This window comes from Schistocerca piceifrons, chromosome 3 (assembly GCF_021461385.2).
Source record: "Schistocerca piceifrons isolate TAMUIC-IGC-003096 chromosome 3, iqSchPice1.1, whole genome shotgun sequence".
NCBI lineage: Eukaryota > Metazoa > Arthropoda > Insecta > Orthoptera > Acrididae > Schistocerca > Schistocerca piceifrons.
Genome location: NC_060140.1, coordinates 303,644,798 through 303,662,282, shown reverse-complemented (window position 1 = coordinate 303,662,282; position 17,485 = coordinate 303,644,798).

Below are 17,485 nucleotides of genomic sequence, written 5' to 3'. Positions count from 1 at the left end.
CAGCTCATTTCAGTGAGCTTATCTGGGATTCGGAACTCCTTCAGGATGTTGCAGAGGCCATCTCGCTGATTGTTGCAATAGGCTCTTTGAAACTCCTGTGAAATTTGATGGTCTCCCATCAGGCGCCTCCCCAGGTGGCGGATAGGGGAATGCTCACCAGATATGGTGGGTACAGGGCAAATTCTAGCAGCTGCTGCCTTGTAGTATGACACTGGCTTATCAAAGGCTGAGGGAGTTAACAGTGAAAGAAAATCCTCAATTACGTTAGGCCTAGCAAGTCAGAAAAAAGGGCTTATTTGAAGTTGCTTTCAAGACACATAACAGCTCTTTGAAAATCTATCAGCACCACTTGGACTTTTCTCTTTCGCAGTGCTTCTCACGAATTTTCCTAAGAGTAAGCACGTTGTCAGTAGCTGAACGCCTTGGACACAATCCAGTTCGAAATTATCCCATAATATTTTCTGCAAATGATTTCTGCATTTCTGAAATAAACCGTATTAAATGAATTTTCGAAGAGGAACGTGATTGTACGAGAACGTGATTATATGAGTCTTTAGCACTCAGTAATTAGTTGCCATGCGTCGTCTACTGAAAATTATTGTTATTGCCTTGGTTTACTTAATAATAGTGTTCACTCATGGCTCAATCCAGACCTATGTCTTCTTGTTCCATAACATTTTGTCTACAGATATTTCTCAAATAGCTTCATTCTCTTATGGACTGTGTTGATCGACGGATTTTTTTTTCAGTCTTCACAGGAAACCTAGGCAACAGCTTGTTTGGCTCATATTTCAACTGTTGTCTGGGATTTTTGTATTAGTATTAGTGTCAAAATACCCTTTACCTTAGGACCTTATCAAATGTACTGTGTTGAAATGACAGTGATAGGGTTCCAGTTTGATGACTGTATATCAGTACATCTTTTCCAGCTCACCGATTTCGTAACTGGCAAACCGTGGCTTAATATCTGTGGCGTGTAAAGTCGCGTAGTCGTCTGTCATTTGTTTATTTCTTTCAAATAGTCTTTGTACGTTACTGACAGTACAGTTAGCCTTCTGCCGCCGAGCAGTGTGTCAGCAGTGCACAAGTAGCAGCATTACTGCATTTACTAGGCAGTCTGGTATTTTAATAACCGTTCAAATTTTGTGTCGATTTGTTTGCGCTCTCTGTAGATTAGTTCAAAATGGTTCAAATGGCTCTGAGCACTATGGGACTCAACTGCTGAGGTCATTAGTCCCCTAGAACTTAGAACTAGTTAAACCTAACTAACCTAAAGACATCACAAACATCCATGCCCGAGGCAGGATTCGAACCTGCGACCGTAGCAGTCTTGCGGTTCCAGACTGCAGCGCCTTTAACCGCACGGCCACTTCGGCTAGCTCTGTAGATTAGTTCAGACGTTCTTTGCACAATAGTATTTAGCATGGATAGGGACTGCGACTGCTGTGTTCGGATGCGGACAGTGTTGGCATCCCTTCGCTCCCAGCTTCAGGCAGTGTTGGCTTCGATCACACAACTTGAGGTTGTTGCCAATGGGCATCACTGTGGGGGTCCAGACGGGGGTTTGTTGGGGACGGCCAGCTCGTCCCACGCATCCTCCGATCGGACTATGGCTGTGGCTGCCCAGGATACTGCCCACATTGAGGCTCATCCCTCACCAGTGGTAGAGTGGCAGGTCGTCTCGAGGTTTGGCAGGGGGCGAAAGACATTCCGGAGGGCTGAACGGAAGGTCTGAAATCTTCCACCTTCCATTTGTTGCCCATTACACTATTCAACTTCGCTCCCTCTATATTCTTCAGTGTGAGGTTAAAGAGTACGCATGACTGCGAGTCTCCCTGACTTAATCAAGTTCTTATGGAGGAAGCTTATGAGTAACTCCTCCAGTCCCTACTATTGCTCTCGACTCACTCATACATACTCCAGCTCATTTCAGTGAGCTTATCTGGGATTCGGAACTCCTTCAGGATGTTGCAGAGGCCATCTCGCTGATTGTTGCAATAGGCTCTTTGAAACTCCTGTGAAATTTGATGGTCTCCCATCAGGCGCCTCCCCAGGTGGCGGATAGGGGAATGCTCACCAGATATGGTGGGTACAGGGCAAATTCTAGCAGCTGCTGCCTTGTAGTATGACACTGGCTTATCAAAGGCTGAGGGAGTTAACAGTGAAAGAAAATCCTCAATTACGTTAGGCCTAGCAAGTCAGAAAAAAGGGCTTATTTGAAGTTGCTTTCAAGACACATAACAGCTCTTTGAAAATCTATCAGCACCACTTGGACTTTTCTCTTTCGCAGTGCTTCTCACGAATTTTCCTAAGAGTAAGCACGTTGTCAGTAGCTGAACGCCTTGGACACAATCCAGTTCGAAATTATCCCATAATATTTTCTGCAAATGATTTCGGCATTTCTGAAATAAACCGTATTAAATGAATTTTCGAAGAGGAACGTGATTGTACGAGAACGTGATTATATGAGTCTTTAGCACTCAGTAATTAGTTGCCATGCGTCGTCTACTGAAAATTATTGTTATTGCCTTGGTTTACTTAATAATAGTGTTCACTCATGGCTCAATCCAGACCTATGTCTTCTTGTTCCATAACATTATGTCTACAGATATTTCTCAAATAGCTTCATTCTCTTATGGACTGTGTTGATCGACGGATTTTTTTTCAGTCTTCACAGGAAACCTAGGCAACAGCTTGTTTGGCTCATATTTCAACTGTTGTCTGGGATTTTTGTATTAGTATTAGTGTCAAAGTACCCTTTACCTTAGGACCTTATCAAATGTACTGTGTTGAAATGACAGTGATAGGGTTCCAGTTTGATGACTGTATATCAGTACATCTTTTCCAGCCTACCGATTTCGTAACTGGCAAACCGTGGCTTAATATCTGTGGCGTGTAAAGTCGCGTAGTCGTCTGTCATTTGTTTATTTCTTTCAAATAGTCTTTGTACGTTACTGACAGTACAGTTAGCCTTCTGCCGCCGAGCAGTGTGTCAGCAGTGCACAAGTAGCAGCATTACTGCATTTACTAGGCAGTCTGGTATTTTAATAACCGTTCAAATTTTGTGTCGATTTGTTTGCGCTCTCTGTAGATTAGTTCAAAATGGTTCAAATGGCTCTGAGCACTATGGGACTCAACTGCTGAGGTCATTAGTCCCCTAGAACTTAGAACTAGTTAAACCTAACTAACCTAAAGACATCACAAACATCCATGCCCGAGGCAGGATTCGAACCTGCGACCGTAGCAGTCTTGCGGTTCCAGACTGCAGCGCCTTTAACCACACGGCCACTTCGGCTGGCTCTGTAGATTAGTTCAGACGTTCTTTGCACAATAGTATTTAGCATGGATAGGGACTGCGACTGCTGTGTTCGGATGCGGACAGTGTTGGCATCCCTTCGCTCCCAGCTTCAGGCAATGTTGGCTTCGGTCACACAGCTTGAGGTTGTTGCCAATGGGCATCACTGTGGGGGTCCAGACGGGGGTTTGTTGCGGACGGCCAGCTCGTCCCACGCATCCTCCGATCGGACTATGGCTGTGGCTGCCCAGGATACTGCCCACATTGAGGCTCATCCCTCACCAGTGGTAGAGTGGGAGGTCGTCTCGAGGTTTGGCAGGGGGCGAAAGACATTCCGGAGGGCTGAACGGAAGGTCTCTCCAGTTTGTCTGACTAACCGGTTTCAGACTCTGTCTCTTGTTGATGCTGATGTTCGGCCGGACAAGGCTGCTTCTCCTGTTCCAGAGGTTGCCCCTCAGTCTGCAAGATCTTGGCGGTCGCAGAGTGTGGGCTTACTGGTGGTTCGGAGCTCCAGCGTCAGGCGCGTAATGGGGCCCCTTAGGGATATGGCTGCAAGGGAGGGGAAGAAAACCAATGTGCACTCCGTGTGCATACCGGGGGTGTCATTCCAGATGTGGAAAGGGTCCTTCCCGATGCCATGAATTTTGGTCTCACGTCTATTATTTTTTATTTTCAAAATATCCTCGACGATGTTCAGTCTGATCAGCAGGGGAGAAAGACTGTGTTCCTGTCCTCCATCCTTTTTAATCGTATCATTTAGTTCTTGGCCTTTAGTTGTTGTTTTTATTTCCCAGATTTTACACAAATTTCGAACATGGTGCACCTATTATGCTGTCATACGTTTATTCCAGGTCGACAAATCGAAAGAACGTGTCTTGGTTCCATTATCAAGCTCAACGTCTGAACTACATCACTCGTGCATTTACCTTTCGGAAAACCAAACCGATCGTCGTCTAACATCGTCAGTTTTTTTTCCATTGTTCTGTACATTATTCTTGTTAAATTGGATGCATGACCTGTTAATTTGGTTCTGCGATAATACGTACACTTATCTGTCCTTGGTATCATCGGAATTACATGGGTAACATTTTTCCGAAAGTCGAGTGGAATGTCTCCAGTCCATTTCTTCGCCTATTTTGCCAGCTGATAGTGCATTTCTTCTGTTAATGCCTTTGACGCATTTTTCCATGTTCCGTATTCGGCTACGTTAACAGAAAAATGTATGTTGCACTTCTAGTGTTGACACATTTGCTTTTAAATTAATCTGGAGTTGTTTTGACTTTTCAGTATGCTGGATCTTCCTTCGACGAGCACTTCAACGGAGTTTTTTTCACGTTTTTCTTGTAGCCATTTCGCCATAGCTTGCTTGTACTCTATTTATTGAATTCTAAAATGACATTTACTGCTATATTCCTTCCTTTTCGTGACTATTTTTGAATTCCCCATTCATTCAACTGAGGGCATAGTACATGAAATTCAATGCAATTCATAATCAATAATCGATCGAACTACAAATACGTTATATTCTAATGAACCAGTTTTTATACAGAGTCAGAATCCAGTCCAACTGAACACCTGTCATTAACGAAATGCTAAATTAGAGTGATTCATTTACCATACATCCGTGATTTCAACAGTTAATTTTGTGATATTATAACCGACGAGTCGCGAGTTGCGTTTGGAAGTAGAGACAGCGGCACCAGAGTCAATAACTTTCTTCCAAAGTCATCCAAAAGGAGAATCTACATTGCCTGTTCCTTTGGTCACCGAAATAGTTGACAGTAAATGCAACTGAACAAAATGAACTATGTCACTCTACTGTTCAGCGTGCAACAAGTATTTGTATTACAAACCAGCATTCAGTTTAAAATGCTTCCTTCTCTTACTTATGAAACAAGCTATTTAGTTCGAAGTATTCTCGCATGCGGAACTTCACGATTATTCGTTATATTCACTTGCTCTTTAAGTGAATTGCACGTTATGTTCTTCAATTTATCCCCATTGTTCGCAATTTCTTCCAACATAATGGTAATACAGCGTTACTGAAAAGTCTATGAAATATTTGCGTTAAGTGGATATAACGTATCAACTGATGTCTGCACCACCGACCGTAGATACCATGAGATGCCGGCCGGTGTGGCCGTGCGGTTCAAGGCGCTTCAGTCTGGAACCTGATGACCTCAGAAGTTGAGTCGCATGGTGCTCAGAGCCATTTGAACCATACTATGAGATGGCAGCGAACGAGGAAGAGGAAGCGTGCGTGTTAGAAGTTCCCTGTAATTAATTGGTAGTGAGCATGAAAAGAAATTTCCGTGGCAAGTCAAAAAATATGCAATCATTACAAAAGCACAGAGAAGATGTGTAAGTCTATTGCCCCTTCTGCTTTGCCGACAGAGTAGTCAGTTTTCTCACCTACGTCGACAAGCTACAATTGCGACTTATGCCACAACTTGAAACTGGCAACGGGGATCTCATCTTTTAACAAGATAGCGTCCCCCTACAATTCCACAATTGTGTGTGAGTTCACATGAATGCGTCGTTGCCGCCGATCTGGCACTGCTCGAATGGCCACCACGGTCGCCCGGGTTCACGCCTTGCGATTTGTTCTCGAGGAGTTATTTCAAACGTAGCGTTTATGTTCCAACTCTACCACAGAACCTCGACGATTTGCTACACCGCATAGCAGCAGCGGTCCTAACCATCACTCCTAATGTGCTGGGTCGGATATGGCTAGAAGTGGACTACCGATTAGGTGGGTGTCATGTGACGAAGGACAGGCATATAGAACAGGTATAAATACTATAAAAATCTTCGAGAATTTGTCCTCACTGTATCATTTGTTACTTTGTTCTTTTCCATTTACCTGATAAATTTTTGTATTGGTTCATACAATTATACTTTAAAATTACCACGTATTTTAGTAACAGGTGAAACACTCAATAAGGATGTGTAGCATCGCAAATTATTTGGAGAAACTGTTTCCTGTTACTTGTGTGAACGTTATCTGGCTGAATTTTTCTAACTGCTCCGTGAATTCAGTTTTGCGATGAAGTAATGCTTAGTAGTGGGACGACAACAGTAAAGATGGAAACTAAGGTTACACCTGGCGATCATGGTGGTGAACGTTGTCAGTGGCATAATAAATAATCTGCGTAGTCCAGAACAGCAAGTTTCAGATACATAACAGTTTTCATTGTAGCGATGGAAGAGTGGTTTATGCTTGGGAGTGTACAGGCGAAACTAAAGAGAGGCAAGGTGACATCAAAAAATGGTTCAAATGGCTCTGAACACTATGGGACTTAACATCGGAGGTCATCAGTGCTCTAGAACGTAGAACTACTTAAACCTAACCAACCTAAGGACATCACACACCCGAGGCAGGATTCGAACCTGCGACCATAGGAGTCGCGCGGTTCCGGACTGAAGCACCTGGAACCGCTCGGTCACCGAGGCCGGCAAGGTGTCATCAATAGACGAAACCACTGACGAGGTGGTCAGTAGATATTTATCCAATAGTTCATGTAAATGGCTGCTGCTGATGGTAATAACAGTACAATCTGTTGTTTGTGTGGAAAATAACCTTATTTTGCTGTGTGATTTGTAAACTGTGACTGTGTTTGCTATGTAGAACTAATCAAAAGCTTTCCTTGTCAGTAGCTTTAATTTTTTCCACGAAACCTTTCGACTGCATACCCCCTCATAGTCAGGTGGATTATTGGTTTACATCAGTATTTTTTCCGCGAATGTAACCAATTGTCTGCTTTACACTTCATTTCGCTTCAAATTACGTATTATGTATCACCAAACTGATACCAATGTCAGACATATAATCGAGAACAAAAGTACTCACCAAATATTCAGAGAGATTCAGTGACACAAATATGTACATATATCGACCTGCAGTGTGCATTTTGCTGGAACATCTTCTCAGTCGTTTATTATGTATAATTTCAACGCATTATTTTGATAACACGCATCACACAATAATTATGATGAAATAAAGCTCAAGATGCACAGCTTCTTACACTCCAGAAGAGAAATATGTAAATCACTGATCCACAGAGAGATCAGGGTGTGTGCCTTCCAAACACGTCGTCTAAAAAAAATCAAAATTCAACGAAGTGGAGAGTAGTGATTGGGGAGCGCTGAACACGGTGTCTGCCTGGAGATAGGTAATGACGGCTCCTGGTGTATTTTTACAGCAGTTACTTATGGTCCAGCCCTGGAGCCCAGCTTTACGACTGGACTGACCCGGGGCACCCTCCTCACGTCCACTGCCCCCTCAGCACCATCTCCCCCCACTCACGGAGTCCTCCAGAGGACACAGCACGTTCTGCACAACACTTTATCCAGCCACTGCACAGCAGTGCACACATGCACGGCCTGGAATGCTGTTTGGTGCGAATCACTTTTTGTCGCATGAGCAATAAAAAGACGCCTCCATAACAGAGTGTTTCCTTCCCTATCGAGCATCCAGAATATTTGTGAGTAATGGAAGAAGGGTAACGTCTCAGTTGTCTGGAAATTTCATTTTCCATCCTGTCTCAAATACTCAAATTACATCCACTGACATCTGCCAGGTAGTTTGAAGCAACGTACTTGCTGCGTAGGAAACGCTCTTATCTTCCATCCCCCTCATTGTTGGTCTCTTCTCTTTCTCTTTCTCCCTATCTCTCTCTCTCTCTCTCTCTCTCTATCTATCTATCTATCTGTATCTCTATCTATCTCGTTATTATCAGTGCATATTATAGCAAAAGAATCACTGTAAGAATAGAAGTGTTTGCATGAAAAAGGGCATATGGCAAGGATGCAGTCTTTCCACCATGTTGTTCAACTTGCACACGGAAGAAGGAATTACAGAGGCAAAAGAAAGGCTTAGGCGTGGGATTAAAATAATATGATTCTATGGTAACATTGTCAGCTCAATTAACCGGAGGAAGTGTAACAGGACTAGGGGACTGATGACCATAGATGTTCAGTCCCATAGTGCTCAGAGCCATTTTGTAACAGGACTTATTGAATGAAATGGACATTCTAACGAGCTCTTAATATGGGCGAAGTACTGAGTTGTTATAATTAAAGTGCAGCTACCCTACCAGATGCAAATCTATAGTTGTGAAAGCAAAAACACGTATCGAGATGTTTCCACATGTAATGGATTATGAACGAGACGTTGGCAGAAAAGGTCAAAGAAGTGAGAATGGGCATTATTAACTGTCACTTGCACTATTTGTTCAGTATGAGCACCAGTGACATGACGAGGTGCTACACAGTGCCAGATTTGCACCTGGTGGCCGAAATTGGAATTAATTCTCATTCGGCGTAAATCGCTTCCGCAATGACACATTAGAATATCAACCAAGTTTTGCTGCCATACTTTAGTTACAGCCTACACTGGACCTCTGTGAGTAGCTGCGCTTTAATTATAACCACCCAGTATGAACAAAAGAAAGACGCACGTAACGAGATTTAGAAGGAATGAAATAAGTCAAAAATGGGGACTACGTCGTAAGTAAAGTGATGGATTTTTACTATCTTGGAAACTAATTAACACTTGGCGGACGAAACAAATATGATAGAAGAAGGAAACTAGCAGCGATACAAAATACTCCTCGATAAAGGAAGTACACTAGCATCAAACATAAAATTTCATTCGCGTAAGAAATATCTGACTCTCGGCGCCTGTAGCATAGTGAGTCAAAGACAGTGGGGTATCCCGAAACGAAGGGAAGCGGAGCGTTTGGGATGTGTTGCTACAGAATGTTACAGAAGAATAAGTAAACTGATGAGATAGTGAATGAGGACTTTCTCCAATCAAGCGGCAAGGAAAGGAATACATGAAAAACGCTAACAAGAGGATAGCTCGGGATAATGCATGTGCTAATATATGAAGGAACAACTTGCATTCTATTAGAGGGTGCTGTAGAGCTCAAAAACTGTAATGAGACAGAAGAAAGTTAGCTGTAAGTGCTGCTCTGAAATAAAGAGGTTGGCACAATGAGAAAGCTGCCGCGGGCTGTGTCTCACCAGTCAGAAGATCGATGATAAAATTGTCCTGATGTTTACATTACAGGCAAATCAATTTCATGGTATCTAAAACAAACGGAAGTACAATGAGTCAAAGAGAAGTTTGATGATATACTTTTTTCTGTAACCTGATACGAACGAAGCATCTTACTAAACCTGGTAATTGAGTAGAGCGTTTTGTTCTCCTTACCTTCCTAAATTTCTCAGTAAATTTGCAGCTAAAACGAATATTTGCATCAATTCTTCATTCAGTCACAAAATTTTATTTAAATCATGCGCTATGAAATATTAGATATTGTAGATTAATCTTCAATAATTTTTGTATCTACAACACATACAAGTTCTGTTTTTGTGTGACTTCTTTTATCAGCTGTTAACAAAAATGTTTTGATAAGGTATACCAACAAGTGTATTAACAATAAAAGCGGTTACGGATAACGGCATTTCTTACAATGTGGCAACGTAAAACTGTTTCAGAAACACGAAAAATTGAATATGTAATATAGCAAAATATACTAAATACATAATATATAAAAATAACCGTACTGACACTATATGAATATTACCTATCAGGAAAACATCTTCGTAACGTAGCAAAAAATTTTAAGGCACACATACTTTTATTTTTGGTCTGTTTATAAGTAACAGGTACTTCAAGTAGTGTCCGCAAGCGTTGTTAATTTATTGTGTTATTTCTGTGACCTACAGCAAATGTAAAAACTATTTTTTGTTTACAGTATTCAGTAGCAGTCAAACACTAAAGCAACTTCTACTTCTGGATACTTGCGCTCGGGAAAAATTAAATTTCAGAAGAAAAAGGGCAAGTATGTATAAAGAACCAACGCTCGACTTTCCAGAAATTCAGCATCCACCACAGGATGTAACCAGTGACAGTTCACAATATCGTGGGGAAGTTGAGTTTTCCGCACGACGTGGGCCACGGTGGAGCAGGTATCCTGTGGAAATACTTTGTCACCTGTCACCGAGCTCTCCAAACCAAGTCCCGTGGTAGCAGAGCAGAGTGAAACGACTAATTTCAGCCGAGTCCAGCGGTAGTGACTGTGCGAAGCTGCCGATGATTTGCTTCAAGTGGCTCCCGAAGAGTATTGGTTTTCGCCTCTCCGGCGGCCGGTTGTATGCCATTTCAATTGTTCTCCAGGATACATCTGGCATATTTACTGCCGCTTGTGGTGACACCACTAAACCTATGGTTCCGTCAGCATTTTATTCAGTCATATTAAAGGTTTGATACGACCAGCCACGAGTTCCCCTTCTGTGTTAACTTTATCATCTCAGGTCAGAGTAGCATTTACATTCATGTCATCAGTTATTTGTTGGACATATTACGATCTCTGCCCTACCCTGTTCTTTTTACCTTGAGAGTGCAAGTCTAGGAACACAGTTTCGGCTGCCAAGCGCTCTATAAGTGAGGCATTGTGTTGCCCTGCGTGGATGAAGGAACGAGTTAAGTTGTCCAGGGTGTCGCTACAAAACCGCAGAACGTGGCAGATGAAAGCTGCTGGCTGCCAACCCGCCGGTACATAAGCGACAAGGGCTGATCGACTCACTGCACCGGCCTCGTGTCCACTGCGTACGCCTGTACGCAAAACTGACGCCATCGAGTGGTGATATGCGAAAACTAATCCTTCCTCGCATTTAATGATCATATAATAAAGGTAAATGTTTCCAAGTTCAGTTACTTAATCACTTGCTCAAAAATGGTTCAAATGGCTCTGAGCACTATCCGACTTAACTGCTGTGGTCATCAGTCGCCTAGAACTTAGAACTAATTAAACCTAACTAACCTAAGGACATCACACACATCCATGCCCGAGGCAGGATTCGAACCTGCGACCGTAGCGGCCGCTCGGTTCCAGACTGCAGCGCCCAGAACTGCACGGCCACTCCGGCCGGCACTTAATCACTTGCTTTCACTGTAAACTTATTTTTATTTAATTGTATTTGAGGCTCCCAACATGGTGTGATTCGGATATTAATTTACATGATTCAAACTCAGTTTCCTCAGTTTACGACCATATATGCTAGTCTCTCTCTTCCCCTATAGTTTATGATGCTCTACAGCTCCATCGAGTACCATGGAAGTTATTTTCTGATGTCTTAACACATTTCATGTGATCCTGTTTCTTCTTGTTATAAAACACTAAAGTAACGCGACGCCTTTTCCCACTATAGTACACGTGAATGTGTTTGGACACAGCTGGTTTGAATGGACAGATTGATAGATCATGTTGGCCGATTGGGCGATTCAGGATCTTTGTTAGAAATTTGTCTTGTTAGCAGAGATCACAATTCTTTCCCACATACGATTGATTTCGTTACAGCATATTTACGTAAAGCTCGACTTCAGAAGTGGATAGTTAAAAATTGTGATTCATTATTTCTAGGATTCTGTGAGTACTTAGAGTGCAACTGATGCAGTAGAGTTTTCTGTTTACCATGTTATTTGAAGCAAATGTAATAAATATTCAGTTGCAACGAAGGAAACAGTATTTGACTGGGTAATCTCAGTGGTCTTCCTTTCTATTTTACTTGTGCTGTAATACAGTTGTTATACTTTTAACCCTTCCAGTACGCTGTTAAAAGTTAGTTCTCAACAGCGGTCTACGACGTGCTGGAAGAGAGAATGGTGAGAATTGTACATACCTTTCACGCGACCTGGTCTTCAAGTCACTAATGATGTCCCAAATAAAATGAGTGAAATATGAAAACCAAAACAAACAATTTCCTATATTCAGTTGCGCACAGACATAACTGTCAAGCTATTGATACTATATTAGTTGTAAGGGAGGAGTGACAGGTGAATAACGAGAGAAATAAAAATTTTCTTCTTATGTTATCACCAATAATTGCAACTACGTGGATCATTCTATAGCATTTACTATTTCGACATTTATCCCACATTCTCTAATAATTTGAAGTATCTATGATACGTTACTACTAATAAATCATCCATTCACTTACTGCTATTTTTAACTCTTCGTAGCCTTAAACTTCATAGAAGTCCAAATGCATTCCTAAATATTAGCAGAAAACTTCACTGCAAACTTCACTGCGAAGACTAGCTTCCAGAGAGAACAAATTTCTAGTAGGAACATATCGTTCCATTTTCTATTTGTTTGACAAGGTTTATTTTCTAGCACGTGTATTTGTTTTATTGTGTCATAAGAATCCTATGATATTCAGTCCGCTTTCTTGAAGTGCCATACTATAGTGCAGGAAATGAAAGAATTCATCATCTAGGAAGAATGAAACAAAGACGATATCAGAAATGGACCGTCATAAGTGAAGAAAACTTTCTTCAGTAAATGAGCTTGACTGATATTAGAAAATGATGTGGAAATATAGCAAACGTTCCTGAATGTGTACATCTAGAACAGCACTGTATGGAACTGACACACGGAGTCTCAGCAATTCGAAGAATAGGAATTTTGAAACGTTTAAAACGTGACACTACGGACGAATGGAGAGATAAAGTATGGACTAAGTGCCAATAAGATTAGGTGACAATTTTATGAAATACTCTTGCCAGAAGAAGGTGCAGATTAGTGGGACATGATATGGCATCCAGGAGATCAAAGAGGCCGTGCAGAGAACAAACAGCAGTGACAGATAAAGGATAAACTATGAAATACAGATTATAGAGAATAACGGATTTGGTGCTTACGTAAAGGTGAAAATATTGGCACAGGGTAGTTAAGAAATCAGGAAATGGTCGTAGGAAGGACAAGTTCGGCATATAGTGAAGTCAAAACAAACTTCGGTGAAAGCAAATGCGTCAACATTACTCAACGCTGAAACTGCAGGAGAAACTCCACTCTTCAACGAAGATGGGAGAGTGGATAAGTGGAAAGAATATACCGAAGGCATTTACGAGAGGGAGGAACCGTCTGATGACGTTTCATAAGAAGAAACAGAAATCGAATTGGAACACAAAGGGGGTGGAGTTTACCGTCGAAGTTTATTGGCTTTTGGGAATACGTGTAATCAAATAAGCCATAAGGTAAAGATAGCATGTATTCGGGATTTCTAAATTCGTTAAGAGAAGCAGCTGTTCGAATTGATTTGTACAATCTATGCGACTGAAGCCATACCACCAGACTTCCGGAAAAGTATCACACATATAATCGCAAAGACAGCAAGGACAGATACTGTTAAGTGCTAGAAATACAGCACTGTCAACGTAATAGCTCATCCATCCAAGCTGCTGACACTAATAATATACAAAAGAATAGAAAAGAGAACTAAGTATCTATTAGATTCTGATCATTTTGGCTTTAGGAAAGGTAAGCACACTAAGAGTACGGTTGTGACGTAGCGCTTGATAGTGGAACTAAGGCATTAGAAAAATCAAGAAACGTTCATAGCGTCTGTCGACCTACAAAAACTGTTCAACAATCTAAAATGGTGCAAGTTATTCGAAACTGTAGGATGATGGTGGTGGTGGTTAGCGTTTAACGCCCCGTCGACAACGAGGCCATTAGAGACGGAGCGCAAGCTCGGGGTAGGGAAGGATTGGGAAGGAAATCGGCCGTGCCCTTTCAAAGGAACCATCCCGGCATTTGCCTGAAACGATTTAGGGAAATCACGGAAAACCTAAATCAGGATGGCTGGAGACGGGATTGAACCGTCGTCCTCCCGAATGCGAGTCCAGTGTGCCAACCACTGCGCTACCTCGCTCGGTCGAAATTGTAGGAAAAATAGGTGTCAGCTATAAAGAAAGCTGTGCAATATACAATATATATTAGCAACAAGAGCGAACAATAGGGATGGAATACCAAGAACGAATGGTGCGAATTAGAAATGGTAAAACACAAGGATGCAACCCTTCACTCGGGCCGGTCGGTATGGCCATGCGGTTCTAGGCGCTACAGTCTGGAACCGAGCGACTGCTACTGTCGCAGGTTCGAATCCTGCCTCCGGCATGGATGTGTGTGATGTCCTTAAGTTAGTTAGGTTTAATTAGTTCTAAGTTCTAGGTGACTGATGACCTCAAAAGTTAAGTCGCATAGTGCTCAGAGCCATTTGAACCAGCAGCCCTTCACTCGTACTGTTTCATACGTACACTGATGAATCAATGATGGTAAATTCATGAGTATGACAACAATTTAGGGTGAAAATATATCAACAATAAGATTTACTAAGACATTGCTATGCTTAGTGAAAGGGGGGAAGGGTTACAGGACACACTGAGGGGGCAGTAAATCGAACAAAGATGAAAATAGTGTGGAGAAGCAAAGAGGCGATTAGTAATAAAGTTAACATCAAACTTGGGGGCTAGAAAGTAGACGAAGTGAAGAAATTCCGCTACCTTTGAAACTGAATAACTTATGATGGACGCACCAAGGAGGCTACAGAAAGTAGATTAGCAAGGACTAAAAGGACATTCTTGGCCAAAACAAGTCTGCTACTAATAAACGTGGACCTCCATTTTGGGAAGATGAGAAAATATGTGTGGAGCATAGCATTTTTTGAAAGTAAATCATGGACTGTGGGCGAATTGGAGAAGACGGTCGAAGTGTTTTAGATATGGTGGTGATTAAATTTTCAATTGCTTGCCATTATTATTTCCATTTATACAAGAATGTTGAAAACTAGGTGATCCGATAGGAAATGAGGAGGTTCTTCGCAGAAACGGTAATGGTAGAAGTACATGGAAAATATTAACAAGAAAAAGGGACAAGAAAAAAATTTGGAAACTTATCGTAAGTTCCTGTGGGACCAAACTGCTTAGGTTATCAGTCCTTAGGCGTAGACACTACTTAATCTAACTTAAACTCACTAAGGACACCACGCACACACACCCCTGCCTGCGGAATGACTCGAACCTCCGACGGGGGGAGCCGTGCATTGCTCCCGAGACCGCGCGACTAGCCCGTGCGGCAAGGGACAGAACGTAGGACATGTGTTAAGACATCAGGGAATAACTTCGAAGGTACGAAAGGGAGCTGCAGAGTGCAAAAACTGTAAGGGAAGAGAGAGATTGGCAGATTCATGGCAGATTGAACTGTGTTCCAGAACGAGATTCGAACCTCGGACCTTTGCATTTCACAGGCAAGTACTACGCCGACTGCGCTATCGAAGCACGACCCACGACACTCCCCTCTCCCCCTCAACCCTTTTGCAAAAGATTCCCGATGACGACAGACGTTCTCGAAACGAGTCACTTAGAAAGAATTTCTGCATGTAATTTGTATTTTACCTTCATTAAATTTGTGTCCTGTGGAGGGAAGCTTCTCCAAGAGGCTATATTAAAATTTATTTTATAAAACACAGCTGTTTTGGTTCTCGGAATAACCTCCTACAAACAAGGATTTTCTGCGAACCTGTCTGCAGCACTGTTCTGGAAAACGCCTGCTCCAAAGGCTCGGATTAAGTTTGCTGCGTGATGGGGCTTTAAATTAGCGAGATATTTTAGAAGCAGCTTATTTCTCAGAATATGTTAACTGGTAGTAGAATATTAAAGTAAATAATCAGAATATTTAGTCATATTTAGTAAACGTACTGCTCTATCTTTAACTACCAGTATTAATTAGAAGGTAAATGAGGCTCTCAGTTCGAGTGGCATATTACACGAAAGTTTCGCTTAACGCAACGTATAATTGTGTCGGCATGTTCGTTAGCTAGTTGATGGGTGTACACGAAACGTCCAGTAAACTAAGCGAACATGAAAACAACATTGCCACTTGGTATGAACCATACTGGAAATCTGTCTCTCTTATATCGCTGCAACAATGGCTCGCAGCTGTAATACCATGTGAAACCTTTATAACTGATAGAAACGCGTATCTCATCTATCAAAGTTGGCGCCAGTGCCAGAAGCAACATAAACAGATGAAACGCCAAGCGCAAAGCACTCCATCCCACAGCAGCCAATCATAGTAAGCGCCATTGTAGACGCAGCACACAGAACGCCGCAAGGCAAGCCGTACCCACAACCAGCTACAGCACGACCCAACGAAACGAAGGCAAGCCCACCGCCCCTCGAATCATAGATGACCATCCGTGCTACCATGTAAACAAGTAAGCAGCACCAAACGCAAGAGGCTGAGCTGGAGGGGCGGCAGTCGGCAGTTCCCCACAAAATATCCGCTCCAGTCATGCGATTCAACCCGCCAGAAATCCACATCACAAACACAGGACAGAAGCATATTTCACGCTACAGCCCACCTCGCGACGAAATATCCATAGGCTTCCTCAAATACATCGACACACTAAGAATATACACTCCGGTGGGCGGGCGTTCGTAATGCTAGAGCTACCTCATTTGGAGACGCTTTAACAAATAGAAATGGAATACCTACATATTGAGCCAAACTACTCAAGAATGGAATGCAACCATCCTACATTCATGCAAGAGAGAGAAATCGGCGCCTGACCACTACCTCTGTAGCTCAGATGTGCTCAAGCATCTGTGCGAGCCTTGGTCAGGGGATCTCGTGGGTAGCCATCATACACTACTGCTTATTAAACGAACTCTGCTTACGAAACGAATACACAAAGCGTAAAGGGAGCTCACTACAAACCCTCAGAAGGCTAAACACCACCGAAAATTCTAAATGCGGACGACATAGAGTAGATCAAACACTCCATATTAAATGCAATCCAGAGAGCTACCAAGGAATGCGCCACAAAAAAGTACATAATATCGCATCCAGAAAGAATATCACAGCGAATAGTGAGTACTATCAAACGATAAAGGAAGCTTTACAGTCTACAAAAATGAACGCAGCCAGAGGTCCACGAATAGGACTGGAACAGGCCGAACCTATTACTCAAGTAACAAATTCTTGAATTCAAATCGGAGAGGCGGGCAGCCACATGCCAAACTCTGGACCACAAACAACCAACGAAATTACGGCAGACCTCCTCCAAAATATCAGACCTAGGTCACCGAACGGAACTTCCAATGAACCACGAGAGTAACGTACTCACCACAGATGGAGACAAAGTGGAGGCGTTCAAGACAGTTCTACAAGACACCCATCTGCACCCTTCAATCGTGCCGACGAGACAAAATTAAAAAGCATGGCAGCGATACTAGTGTTGCAGACAGCACCTACAGAATCAGAAGGACTATTAACGAACGATATTGAAAACCAAGAAGAAGTAGATGCGGTTCTAACAGGAGAAAACAACTCTCCA